The sequence below is a fragment of the Oncorhynchus gorbuscha genome, unplaced genomic scaffold, assembly GCF_021184085.1.
Source record: "Oncorhynchus gorbuscha isolate QuinsamMale2020 ecotype Even-year unplaced genomic scaffold, OgorEven_v1.0 Un_scaffold_6894, whole genome shotgun sequence".
NCBI lineage: Eukaryota > Metazoa > Chordata > Actinopteri > Salmoniformes > Salmonidae > Oncorhynchus > Oncorhynchus gorbuscha.
The window spans coordinates 11,905-17,856 of record NW_025750399.1 but is presented as its reverse complement, the minus strand read 5'-3'; positions in this window follow the sequence as shown (position 1 = coordinate 17,856).

Genomic DNA, 5,952 nt, shown 5'->3' with positions numbered 1-5,952 from the left:
GTTCATTATTCTGATATAGTACACTGTTCATTATTCTCTGATACAGTACAGTACACTGTTCATTATTCTTCGATATAGTACAGTACACTGTTCATTATTCTCTGATACAGTACACTGTTCATTATTCTCTCTGATACAGTACACTGTTCATTATTCTCTGATATAGTACAGCACACTGTTCATTATTTCTGATACAGTACAGTACACTGTTCATTATTCTCTGATATAGTACAGTACACTGTTCATTATTCTCTGATACAGTACAGTGTTCATTATTCATACAGTACACTGTTCATTATTCTCTGTATACAGTACTCTGAGTACACTGTTCATTATTCTCTGATATAGTACAGTACACTGTTCATTATTCTCTTATACACTGTACAGTACACTGTTCATTATTTCTCTGATATAGTACAGTACACTGTTCATTATTCTCTTATACAGTACACTGTATTATTCACAGTACACTGTTCATTATTCTCTGATACAGTTCACTCTGATATAGTACAGTACACTGTTCATTATTCTCTGATACAGTACACTGTTCATTATTCTCTGATATAGTACAGTACACTGTTCATTATTCTCTGATACAGTACAGTACTGTTCATTATTCTCTGATATAGTACAGTACACTGTTCATTATTCTCTGATACAGTACAGTACACTGTTCATTATTCTTTGATACAGTACAGTACACTGTTCATTATTCTCTGATATAGTACAGTACACTGTTCATTATTCTCTGATATAGTGCAGTACACTGTTCATTATTCTCTCGATACAGTACACTGTTCATTATTCTCTGATACAGTACACTGTTCATTATTCTCTGATATAGTACAGTACACTGTTCATTATTCTCTGATATAGTACAGTACACTGTTCATTATTCTCTGATACAGTACACTGTTCTGATATAGTACAGTACACTGTTCATTATTCTCTGATACAGTACAGTACACTGTTCATTATTCTCTGATATAGTACAGTACACTGTTCATTATTCTCTGATACAGTACAGTACACTGTTCATTATTCTCTGATACAGTACAGTACACTGTTCATTATTCTCTGATACAGTACACTGTTCATTATTCTCTGATACAGTACAGTACACTGTTCATTATTCTCTGATACAGTACAGTACACTGTTCATTATTCTCTGATACAGTACAGTACACTGTTCATTATTCTCTGATATAGTACAGTACACTGTTCATTATTCTCTGATACAGTAGTACACTGTTCATTATTCTCTGATATAGTACAGTACACTGTTCATTATTCTCTGATATAGTACAGTACACTGTTCATTATTCTCTGATACAGTACACTGTTCATTATTCTCTGATACAGTAGTATTATTCAGTACAGTACACTGTTCATTATTCTCTGATACAGTACACTGTTCATTATTCTCTGATATAGTACACTGTTCATTATTCTCTGATACAGTACACTGTTCATTATTCTCTGGTGATATAGTACACTGTTCATTATTCTCTGATACAGTACACTGTTCATTATTCTCTGATATAGTACAGTACACTGTTCATTATTCTCTGATACAGTACACTGTTCATTATTCTCTGATACAGTACACTGTTCATTATTCTCTGATACAGTACAGTACACTGTTCATTATTCTCTTACAGTACATTGTTCATTATTCTCTGTACAGTACACTGTTCATTATTCTCTGATACAGTACAGTACACTGTTCATTATTCTCTGATACAGTACACTGTTCACATACTACAGTACACTGTTCATTATTCTCTGGTATAGTACAGTACACTGTTCATTATTCTCTGATACAGTACAGTACACTGTTCATTATTCTCTGATATAGTACAGTACACTGTTCATTATTCTCTGATATAGTACAGTACACTGTTCATTATTCTCTGATATAGTACAGTACACTGTTCATTATTCTCTGATATAGTACAGTACACTGTTCATTATTCTCTGATACAGTACACTGTTCATTATTCTCTGATATAGTACACTGTACTCTGATACTACACTGTTCATTATTCTCTGATATAGTACAGTACACTGTTCATTATTCTCTGATACAGTACACTGTTCATTATTCTCTGATACAGTACACTGTTCATTATTCTCTGATACAGTACAGTACACTGTTCATTATTCTCTGATATAGTACAGTACACTGTTCATTATTCTCTGATACAGTACAGTACACTGTTCATTATTCTCTGATACAGTACAGTACACTGTTCATTATTCTCTGATACAGTACAGTACACTGTTCATTATTCTCTGATATAGTACAGTACACTGTTCATTATTCTCTGATACAGTACAGTACACTGTTCATTATTCTCTGATATAGTACAGTACACTGTTCATTATTCTCTGATATAGTACAGTACACTGTTCATTATTCTCTGATATAGTACAGTACACTGTTCATTATTCTCTGATACAGTACACTGTTCATTATTCTCTGATATTCAGTACTGTTCATTATTCTCTGATACAGTACACTGTTCATTATTCTCTGATATAGTACAGTACACTGTTCATTATTCTCTGATACAGTACAGTACACTGTTCATTATTCTCTGATACAGTACAGTACACTGTTCATTATTCTCTGATATAGTACAGTACACTGTTCATTATTCTCTGTATGTTCATTATTCTCTGATACAGTACACTGTTCATTATTCTCTGATATAGTACAGTACACTGTTCATTATTCTCTGATATAGTACAGTACACTGTTCATTATTCTCTGATATAGTACAGTACACTGTTCATTATTCTCTGATACAGTACACTGTTCATTATTCTCTGATATAGTACAGTACACTGTTCATTATTCTCTGATACAGTACAGTACACTGTTCATTATTCTCTGATATAGTACAGTACACTGTTCATTATTCTCTGATATAGTACAGTACACTGTTCATTATTCTCTGATACAGTACAGTACACTGTTCATTATTCTCTGATACAGTACAGTACACTGTTCATTATTCTCTGATATAGTACAGTACACTGTTCATTATTCTCTGATACAGTACAGTACACTGTTCATTATTCTCTGATACAGTACAGTACTCTGTTCATTATTCTCTGATATAGTACAGTACACTGTTCATTATTCTCTGATACAGTACAGTACACTGTTCATTATTCTCTGATATAGTACAGTACACTGTTCATTATTCTCTGGTGATACAGTCCAGTACACTGTTCATTATTCTGATACAGTACAGTACACTGTTCATTATTCTCTGATATAGTACAGTACACTGTTCATTATTCTCTGATACAGTACAGTTCATTATTCACAGTACACTGTTCATTATTCTCTGATACAGTACAGTACACTGTTCATTATTCTCTGATACAGTACATTGTTCATTATTCTCTGATACAGTACACTGTTCATTATTCTCTGATACAGTACAGTACACTGTTTCATTATTCTCTGATACAGTACACTGTTCATTATTCTCTGATACAGTACAGTACACTGTTCATTATTCTCTGGTATAGTACAGTACACTGTTCATTATTCTCTGATACAGTACAGTACACTGTTCATTATTCTCTGATATAGTACAGTACACTGTTCATTATTCTCTGATATAGTACAGTACACTGTTCATTATTCTCTGATACAGTACACTGTTCATTATTCTCTGATATAGTACAGTACACTGTTCATTATTCTCTGATACAGTACACTGTTCATTATTCTCTGATATAGTACAGTACACTGTTCATTATTCTCTGATATAGTACAGTACACTGTTCATTATTCTCTGATATAGTACAGTACACTGTTCATTATTCTCTGATACAGTACACTGTTCATTATTCTCTGATATAGTACAGTACACTGTTCATTATTCTCTGATATAGTACAGTACACTGTTCATTATTCTCTGATATAGTACAGTACTGTTCATTATTCTCTGATACAGTACAGTACACTGTTCATTATTCTCTGATACAGTACACACTGTTCATTATTCTCTGATATAGTACAGTACACTGTTCATTATTCTCTGATATAGTACAGTAGACTGTTCATTATTCTCTGATATAGTACAGTACACTGTTCATTATTCTCTGATACAGTACACTGTTCATTATTCTCTGATATAGTACAGTATACTGTTCATTATTCTCTGATATAGTACAGTACACTGTTCATTATTCTCTGGTGATACAGTACACTGTTCATTATTCTCTGATATAGTACAGTACACTGTTCATTATTCTCTGATATAGTACAGTACACTGTTCATTATTCTCTGATATAGTGCAGTACACTGTTCATTATTCTCTGATATAGTACAGTACACTGTTCATTATTCTCTGGTGATACAGTACACTGTTCATTATTCTCTGATATAGTACAGTACACTGTTCATTATTCTCTGATATAGTACAGTACACTGTTCATTATTCTCTGATATAGTGCAGTACACTGTTCATTATTCTCTGATATAGTGCAGTACACTGTTCATTATTCTCTGATATAGTGCAGTACACTGTTCATTATTCTCTGATATAGTGCAGTACACTGTTCATTATTCTCTGATATAGTACAGTACACTGTTCATTATTCTCTGGTGATACAGTACACTGTTCATTATTCTCTGATATAGTACAGTACACTGTTCATTATTCTCTGATATAGTACAGTACACTGTTCATTATTCTCTGGTGATACAGTACACTGTTCATTATTCTCTGATATAGTACAGTACACTGTTCATTATTCTCTGATATAGTACAGTACACTGTTCATTATTCTCTGATATAGTGCAGTACACTGTTCATTATTCTCTGATACAGTCCAGTACACTGTTCATTATTCTCTGATACAGTACAGTACACTGTTCATTATTCTCTGATACAGTACAGTACACTGTTCATTATTCTCTGATATAGTACAGTACACTGTTCATTATTCTCTGATACAGTACACTGTTCATTATTCTCTGATATAGTACAGTACACTGTTCATTATTCTCTGATACAGTCCAGTACACTGTTCATTATTCTCTGATATAGTACAGTACACTGTTCATTATTCTCTGGTGATACAGTACACTGTTCATTATTCTCTGATATAGTACAGTACACTGTTCATTATTCTCTGATATAGTACAGTACACTGTTCATTATTCTCTGATATAGTACAGTACACTGTTCATTATTCTCTTTAATTAAAAATATAATACAAATTAAAATAATTTTTACAGAATGATTTTTGTTGTAATTTGTCTTAATTATACTACAAATAACTAACTGCTCTTTTATATCAAATATCAGTAAGAATCACAAACGTGCACCAAAGAAAGTGACAGAAGCCAAGATGGAGACACCACTGCAAGAGGAGCCAATTGAGATGGCATAGAGAAGAGAACACAGGAATGACTGGAAACACCATAGAAATGAGAATGACTAGAGCGCATGATCCCATTCTAGTCCACTTTCCATTTGAAGTGTACCCATGCCAGTCATTGTATTTCTAGGGGAAACACCAGGCAGGGCCCTCGCCTGAATGGCCCCTCTCAGGTTGATTTAATAGAGGAATGTAGATCTACAACTAACAACCCTACAATGTAATGTCATGTTTCCCATCATGTTTTGTTATCAGGTTATTCACAAATCCTTGTTCCTGGGTTGGAGAAGTGGACAATGAGAGAGTCATATGGTATCTGCCTTCTCCTTCACTAATGCAGGCTATTTTCCTCATGGTTATGTTTAAAATGACTCTCAATTATCTTACAACATGTATAAGGCTTTCTGCACTCTCGTCTTTTTTACAATATGACTTCTGTGTTTATTTCAGGTATATTTGGTAGCTGCTCCATGGGGCACTATTGTTTATTAATTAGATTACGGCATCGTGTGCTTTTACTGAACTCCTCAGTGGGCAAACAG